This window comes from Poecilia reticulata, linkage group LG10 (assembly GCF_000633615.1).
Source record: "Poecilia reticulata strain Guanapo linkage group LG10, Guppy_female_1.0+MT, whole genome shotgun sequence".
Taxonomy (NCBI): domain Eukaryota; kingdom Metazoa; phylum Chordata; class Actinopteri; order Cyprinodontiformes; family Poeciliidae; genus Poecilia; species Poecilia reticulata.
Window position 1 is genome coordinate 9,113,332 of NC_024340.1, and position 9,047 is coordinate 9,122,378.

General features: G+C 38.2%; 1 long non-coding RNA gene across 1 annotated transcript; it reads left to right on the forward strand.

Annotated features, from left to right (window-relative positions):
• Window positions 1-3,568: 3,568 nt before the first annotated feature.
• On the forward strand, window positions 3,569-4,038 carry LOC103471083 (uncharacterized). The gene is made up of 2 exons (XR_534582.2): window positions 3,569-3,700; window positions 3,827-4,038. It is a non-coding gene; the product is annotated as an uncharacterized LOC103471083 (long non-coding RNA).
• The last annotated feature ends 5,009 nt before the right edge of the window (window positions 4,039-9,047 follow it).

Below are 9,047 nucleotides of genomic sequence, written 5' to 3' on the forward strand. Positions count from 1 at the left end.
GTAATGTCCAGTCCAGTTACATATACATCTATCAATGCTGCTGCCTCGCGCTCTGTCCTTCTCTCACACTTCCCGCTACTTAGCAGTGGGTGTCAGGTTACATTGTGTTGCATTCAATGTAACTTTTTTTGTCAGAAAAAAATTATTTTATGCGCTTAATGTCCGATTTTCCATAACTATTTATTGAATTCATTGTTGCTAGCTGTGGTGGCAACAGGGGTGGCAAGGCTCTCGTTTGGGGTGGCAACTGCCACCCCGCTAGATCCACCCCAGTAGATCCGCCCCTGGCACTACAGAAAGAGCTTACAGTGGTAAGGGAAGTGCTAGTCTTTTGCACGCTTTCAGATTCAATTTCTAACATTTATTTTTGATAGCCGCTGCTGTTTGTCCTTGGCCGACTGTTTGCCTGCTGTCCTGGTTGTCCCCGACTGGCGGTCCGCCTGTCATCGGGATAATCTGTCGGCTGCCTACCTGTCGTCCTGTTTGCTGGCTCCTATCACTCGTCCAGTCTGGCTGATTTGGGCTGGTTGGTGACCAGCTCGGACTATCCTTCTAGTGCYGCTCTGAGTGGCGTCTGCTACAGCGGATCGGTTCTTCCCAGGACGGGCCCTTAATTTGGAATATTGCTGCTTGATTGGTCGTGGACTGAACTGTATAATTGTTTGTAATTCGAATGTTTCTTCTTCTATTTTGACAGGAACGGCCAGCTCGTGGTGGACTTTCCAGGTGGTGGTACTACTTCTGGTTTGGTGCACRATTTTCTTTTGTTTTTGCTGTGTTTCTTTTCTTTTAGGACACTACCCCGAATTGCACTTCTATTTCCGAGTTGAGCTATAACTGTGTCTTTTAATGTGTGAGTGRTTTTAAATTGGTTTGTGTRTATRTATATAAACAATTGTGCAGTAAATAAACTTATTGAATTGTGTGAAAATGTCTCAAGCCTCCTCTGTATCGGGTCYGTGTGCCTTAAAGGTAACTTCAAGTGGAGTCATTGTCACCAATTTCATCTAAATTGAAAATAGTGCTTTTAAATKTAAGTTGCCTATTCTTACCACACTGGTACCRCCACACTGTTGGATTTTATGGCATGGAATTGGAGGCAACACATTTCAATAAATGAAGGACCTTTGGCTTGTTCTACATTGTTTTTCTTGATTTGATTGGAATTTAGAAGCTAACGCTGGTGAAACGGGTCAAATTGGGGCCAATTCTGCAGCCGTGTCTTGGCTACAGCAGCAGGAACCCACTACCCTGACAAACAGACAAATGAAGAAGTAAAGCTGATGGAACAGAGAACTATGAAAAGGAGTACAAAGTCAGCCAAACTCTCATTCATGAAACATCATTATGAATATGACAAAACTCTGGCATGGACATGATAACTCTGCCTCTTTACATTATAGATATTTGCAAATGAGCACCCCCTCACAACCCGGACCCCCACCCTGTCACAGGGATCCCACTGTCATTAGTSTCATTGTAAATGTGTTCCTGTTGCTTACACAAGGTTTGCTCATGACTGCTCCCAATTTAAATTCATTCACAGAATATCATTAACTCTGAGTATATCAKATGTTCTATATGCTGAGGCAATGCTTGTTGAAATACTGAAGAGAAACTGAAGGTCTGATTGAAACAATAACAGCAGAACGGCACAAACGYCTCGTCCTAAATGTGAAAACCTACATCTGGTGATGATTTGGACTGGTYCTGCAGGTCCATGAGGAGAAGGCGTTGCAATTCAGCTAGAAACTCTTGAATRTTTTGACACTGTTCAGACTGACACCAGTTTTAACAAAAAGTGCAGAATATTCTTGGTAAGAAATCACTCTTTCTGCTTTCCCTCTTAATTTGAGACATTTGAGATGACTGTATTTTTGCAACCAAAAATACCAATGCAGTGAAAAGTATTCTACATCTTACAGATTTTATCTATTTGATCAGATATTTCAGAATCTCAAACAAATGTTGATATCCGATTAGGATAACTKAAATAAATACAAAGTGGCATTTTCAAATGMTTGTGAAAGTGAAAAGCAATTTTACCAGATTTAACTGTTTTATTTGTGGTTCTAAGTTCAAGCCCTTGTGGCGTGTGGTGGTGATGGAGAACCCAACATTAATAACAGGCGTAGGTGGCAACTGAAAGATATTAAAATGTGTCTGATCATCTGATACACATAATCTTAAAAAAGAATAAAATCTGTAAGAGGACAAGCACTTTTTGCAGTAGCTATATTAATCCACAGTAAGCTGTGGACCTTTCAGTGTAATGCTTAGGTTGAACTACCTCAGAAACATGAACAYGYGTTTGAATGTATAGCAGGCAGTTTGTGGATGCAGTAAGGAAGCTGTGCATTTACAAACATGTTATCCTTTTATCACTTCCAAAGATCACATTTAAAAAAACCACAAAGCCCAGAGCTGCTCTGCATTCTTCAAACAGTTTACATGACAAAACTGAAGGCAAATTGTTTGTCACCAACACTTTTAACTTGCAATAAAACTAATTAAATTATGCAAAGGCGGTTTTATTTAAAACTGTGACAAAAAKAACTTCTTTAGAACAAACTATGCATTATTAACAACATATAAATCAAAATAGAAGCAGAATTAATGTAGAAATAAATTGCATGGCAAATATGTCTCAAGCAAAATTAAAGAACTTTTATGATTCTTCTCATGGTATTTCTCTAGTGGTATAATGCTAAGATCAAACTGTTTTAGAAAACCAGCAAGGCCAAGTTTCTTCATCAAAGAAAAATGCCAAGTTTTATGTTCAGAGTCAGCAGAGAAGTCACACCAGAGAGCTTTTTAAACGGTTTCTTTGTGCCAGGTTTATACAAAAAGGGATGTTGAGGTGGCTAAATATTGCGCTTACAATTTGAATGTGATGTTAAGGGACCAAGGAGAGAAAACATAAAATGTGTGTAAATGGTGTGTGTTCTGCCTGTAGTTATACCAACTCAATGCACTTTTATTCTAAACAGCGAGTGACAGGTAATGTTTTACAGACTTTAGAGCCTGTTCCTACCTGAGTGAGCACTGAGGTGATGGTGACAAGGAAAACATTTGTTTTACCCAGAAGCCCTGAACTGAAACTAATTCATGCGAGCAAAAGCTACCTGATGAAGAAAATAATGAAAATTATTTCATTATTTCCTACCTATATAATATCAACCAGCACAGATTATATACTTGAAATTCAAAYCAGAACCAATAAAGAACTTCATCCACCCATTTAACCATCTTTCTTATTTTTCAGATGTTGGATCAGGAGTGAAACCCAGATCCGTTCTAATAGAGGAGTCTTGCCTTGCCCTGATTTTCTTAGCAGTGGAGCAGTGCCTGGTGAAGCTCCTGATCAGACCTCCTCTGCTGAGTCTTTTTGATATAGAAGAGCATCACTAACACCAGTCTATTTCAATTTTACTGTTAAAATCATAGTTTGGAGGRAAAAGCACAACAGAGAGTTTATTCTAACAAAACATTTWAAATTGTTTTTAATCAACTTGCGCATTTTTCCCAACTTTTGTCAAACCTTTAATTGACATATTTACTGCTTGAAGTGCATATAATATGTGATTTGAAGTGATATGCATGACAAAAACTGGYAATTTCAAAAGTAAACAAGAAAAAGGAAAATTTCACTCCTGGAAAATTGAGAAGTAAAACTAAATCTGCTTAAGATGGACAAAATGTATGATSCATCACTATCTGCCTCATTTGGCAGGATGTAGATACATTATAAACTAGTATGTTTTAATATCAGTTATTCCTCCTTTTGGTTTATATTGGCCTTTAAATCCTGAAATTTTTCTTTCAGATCAATCACCACGGGAACCAACAATGCTCAGGACTGCCTTGAACTGGAAGCTGCAACAATACTGTCACAGTATGGTGGAGTGATCAGAACTGAACTGASAGACATTTCCAACAACAAATAACATCAGCCTGCATAGAGGAGTCAACATGAGGCTTTTCAAACTAAGGACTCTGTAAAACATGGTGAAGTTCATTAAATGCAGCTGAATATCATGAAGGAGAATGACTACCATCATTTTTCCTTTTTTGCCTTGGATCAAGAGGTATTTGAATGAAACTTGGACACAATTGGATGTTCTAGTTGTTGACAATGATCCCAAATYTGTATTAAAACTGATTTTAGCACAATATAACAAGTTAACATTAAACTCCTGCTATTATTACCTTAAAGACCAAGACCTCAACAACAATGAAAACTTGTGAATATGCAGCAAAAAAATGTCAGAAGCTTGTTGGTGGTGAAGTAGAGAAGTATGAAGTAAGTAGAGAAGTATGAAAAAATAAAATATTATGAGTTTGTAAGAGAAAAGGTAACATGCAATAAATCATCAAAAGTCTGAAACTGAAGTGGCAGTCATGAGGTTTATAATTATGTTTATTCTAATAACAACTTTTCAAGGTCAAATCACTTCAGTTCTTACAAGAAAAGATAGAAAACACTCAAGTCTTAGAAATAAATTCTGCATGTACATGATGTACAGGGTGTGTAACAGCCCTCTGCTCAGACACAGTTATATTATTTCCTGTGTGACACACCCACACCGAGCTGCTAGAGGGATTTCTGGAACATGAGTTTGAGATGCAGAAATGCTTCTAACACAGTGTGACGCTTTCAGTGACAGGCTGAATATTTTTGCTAACTTATAATAGTGGCAGTAATTACATGAAAAAGGGAACATGCTGGTGTCAACCTGGCTGATGCTACCACAACACTTGTAATTATTAGCTGTGGGTGAAGATCTCCTCCCTCCCCTTCAGTAATTAGCCTGTGTAACGTCAGCCTGAGGAGCACCATTAGGGCATAGCAGGGAATGATGGTGCTTTTCCAGCCAAGTGTCTCCCAACATCATGCAGAAGCAGAAAAATAAGAAAACACCCGATCTCCTTGTTTGTCCAAAGCATGTGAAACTCACAGCTCCAGCATTTATAAGAAAATTTAGTTTGCTTTGCGATGATGACAATAAATAAACCAAACAATCTGATCTTAGAGAGGTCCTTATGGTTCCTTAATTTTACCCTCATAGTGAATGATTTTATAGTTTTCCACTGTGCTGCTTATAACCCCACATACTGAGAAAGATTTGCAGTAATCTACAGTTTTCTCAACAGCTTGTCGCATCTCTGTCAGAAATCCACTGGGAGTGTGAGTGAGAGGGTGCTGTGCTTTGACTCCAGGCTACAATGAAAGCAGACATCGCAGTACATCAATAACTGTAGTGACAGAGCCGAATATTTCAGGGAAATTACTTGGATGTCTTCATATTCAGAGGAAACTCAAGAAAGAAAGTTGGCTTTCACTCCTTTTTAATGTTCTACCTCTTTGCTGTTATATTTCAGATTTTTCTGCAAATGTCTCTCATCAAAAGTTTGTGATTTCTTTGCTTTTTTCAATTGAAACAAATTAATTTTAGGAATCAAGGATAGACATATGAATAAAACAGCTGGTTACTGTAATCAGCCAGTTTCCAGCTTGTTCTTTTTCTGATCAGTGAACGCAGCACGCTAAGTGCAACTGGACCATGCTGGCAACAAAATACATTTAAATGATGTGACTGATGAGATGAGATTCAAAGTTCAATATTTTCAGTACCAGCAAGTGCTTAAACTCAGGTCAGAGGAAGAAAAATGAAACTGCATGTTCCAAGACGCGTGTGAGGTTCATTCAGGCTGCAAGAGAGCAAGAATTTTAGCAGATAACAGGAACCTTGAACATATTAGAGCAAAGCTGCTCTGTTTTATCCTCTTGAGCTTTCATCTTGTGTCTGTCATGGAACTTGCTGGTAAAGCTGGCAGCCTTTTAAATCTCACAGTTATGGTAGGTGTAGAAAAAGTTCCAAAATCTGTCATTTACAGTGTTCAGTTAATATCTGTTAGAGTTTAATTGTTGTTAATCTGTGTTTATGTGAGTGTTGATTTGTGGGATTGATTGGCTCCTATGTGAGAAACATCACAGGGAAACCGCTGAGTTGATGTTCTTAGGCAACATATGTGGCTCCCTGTCTGAAATGCAGATTATCATGTGATCAGTAGAGCTACATGAATCAAAGATACAGACAGGACATTGAGGGTSTTTGTCAGAAGGCCAGCATCAGCATGAACCCTACTATCAGTGTTTATGAAGCTGTCACATTTGACAGAATGCTATTCTTCAAGATGTGGACTGATGCTATGGTGCAGAGACCCTACAGATTATGCAGGAGCCCCAGTCAACTACCTCGTTATCACCACAATGACAACAAGGTAGTGTTGAGGACAATTGATAATTTTTAGTGTTTAACACAGTTGAATCTTTTTTGAACAAATTTCTTAATTTTGAACAGGTTTGTGTTAATGATTTAAAACTAAACTATTCCTGGGTAAGTATTCAAATTACGGAAAGGAAAATAGAGATCAAAAAAGGAACTCCCACTGAGACCCTGTTGTGACTATCAGAGAGGACAGGAGGCCATAAAATTAGCATCCGCAGGAAGGCAGTATCACTTGGATGACCGTGGGAGAGAAGTTTGGTCAGATCACGGAAGATCAAAAGTGTTCCTTGAACATCTGGGGTGATGTAAAACTAAATACAACATAGAATGTTTAAAACCACTATCATTTAATTTGTAAGACATTTTTCTAGCATGCTCTGACTGAAAATTGTTTTATCTAGTTTTAGAATTACTAATTTAGAAAATGATGAATGTATTTGAAAATTGCATTATCTGTGACTATATCAGAATCAAATGGAAGTTGTGTGAATGAAAATGTTTTGTTTAGTATTATAAAATTGTTCAGGTTTATGGTGAATGGGGTTTTTGGAAAATGATTGTGTTAACTTTTATACTTAGGATTGAATATTATATTTGATAGGTTAGAAAAAGGAATTTTACTCCATTCTRTTCTGTTGATTGTATGTATTACTTTTTGGTTTATGGCAGAACTCAATCTTTTGAAGTGCTGAGTGCAGAAGAACAAAATTGGGTTTGTGGAAAAAACCTTTCCTTGAACTAATTACAGAATTTAAGTTTGTTCCTGAGAATCTATGTAGGGAGAAAAGCGAGAGAGATTCCAGATTTTACAGCTATCTGTGAAATACTTTTCTCTGTTTCTCTTTGCCCAGATAGCCTTAAAACTGCAGGAGGCCAGGACAAGCTCTCCTCTCCTTTTGTTTAAACGAAGGAGCAAATGGCCTTTGATCTTGGCAGTAAATTGGGGGAAGTTCTAAGTTTCTCAGAGTGTCCAAGATAGCTTCCTGTTGGTCAAGCAGAGGTACRCCTTATTTGAATATATTAAAGAGGAAAAACACGCCTATACTATAAAAAGTTTGTGTGCAGGAGTAYCAAYTCAGATAAGCTGCCTTATTTTGCTTTTTTGCACCAGCTTTCTCCAAAGACAAGTCTTTGCCTTTTTTCTATCCTCTTTGTCTCAGGTAATGAATGTATGTCTCTGTTGTTCTGCAGTTTCTGTTGTAATTTCATACGTTGTCTCCTACTGGATTAAACTCTGTAATTCTGTGACGTCAACACGCATTGTTGTGTTCCTTGTGGCCACACGTGGCTCACCGGGAGAACCTGGGATCCAAGAGGAAGAGAAAGCCAGACTTTTTTCCAAACTTAACTAATTCAGAGAATTTTCCTTAACAATAGTCACTGTGTAAGACGTCGTAAGACGATTTTCCAGTTAATGTGTGGTTCAATTCCACCCAAGATAGTGAGTTTCTCCATTATACACTCTGTTCCTCACTATGTTCAACTCTCCACTGATGTTTGCAGCCAGACTCAGCAAAGAGAAACCTCAAGGTTTTCTGATGGACTCAAATAAACCCAGATCCTCCAAAGATTCTGCAATCCTCAGATACCAACCTAATCAGTTTGTTCAAGTTTGTGTAGTGGGGTGCTCAATGTCAAGGGTTCTGTAGTTTGCCTCGTTGGCATTCTCAGGCCACAGAAGCAGGCACCTGAGATCCACATGTCATGGATTCAGATGGCATAGATCCACATATCATAGGTCCGCATGGTATTGGTCCACATGGTATTGGTCCACATGGTATTGGTCCACATATCCACATATCATAGCCAGCGGAGCTGCCAGGAATCTGAAAAGAAAATTTGTTTGGCCCCCCGCGCAGCTGCTGTTACAATTTTTTGAGTCTATTTGACCCATAAAAAGCGTCACAATTTTAAAGCCTTTAATTCAATAATGATAATTCAGCATTGAATTATCAATTCAACACTGATAATTAGCACAATATTTACTGCTCATGAATTTTACATCCAACARTCCACATCCAGTAAGCAAGTAGGTTGCTTAAATTCTTTCTATTAGTTTTAGATACTGAAATGTCTCCCCATGAGCAACAGTCAAAAGCAACATGCAAAACACACATGAAGCAATCCAGACTTCTCAAAAATTCTATTTAGTTGCATTTTATTTTATTCAAGCTGCAGTTTCTAACTTTAATAAAAAATGTTTTCTCCATATTTGTTATAGCTGTCACCATGTCGTAGCAGTTTGTTATGAGACGGATAATCAGTGAAAACAATCAATTTCCTCCATCTTCTTCCTGAACTACTATTACTGGTTAAAGCAATGGTCCCCAAACTACGGCCCGCGGGCCGGATCCGGCCCGCCTCCACATTTGGTCCGGCCCCCTGAACAATACCGGAGAGCATTCAGATTTTTTTCATATACACCGTATTTTCCGGACTATAAGCTCTTATATGTGCACTTTTCTTCAACCACCAGGGGGCTCTTTAACAGGAAGTGAATCATTGGAAGTCAAAAATGGAAATAAAAGAAGAAGGTACCCATTAAAACGGAATTAGGTTTTAATAGGGAATTGAAATTTGAGAATGTTGTTGATCAGTTAAATAGCATTTTTTTAAAATAATACTGGGATCATTATGAGAATTTGAGGTATAGGTATTAGGATCCAGTAGATGGCAGTAGTGCAACAATAATGGATGAAAGCTGCTGTTGAAGAACAAGCAGCAGAAGAACAAGAAGCAGAAGAAAGCGCCCAT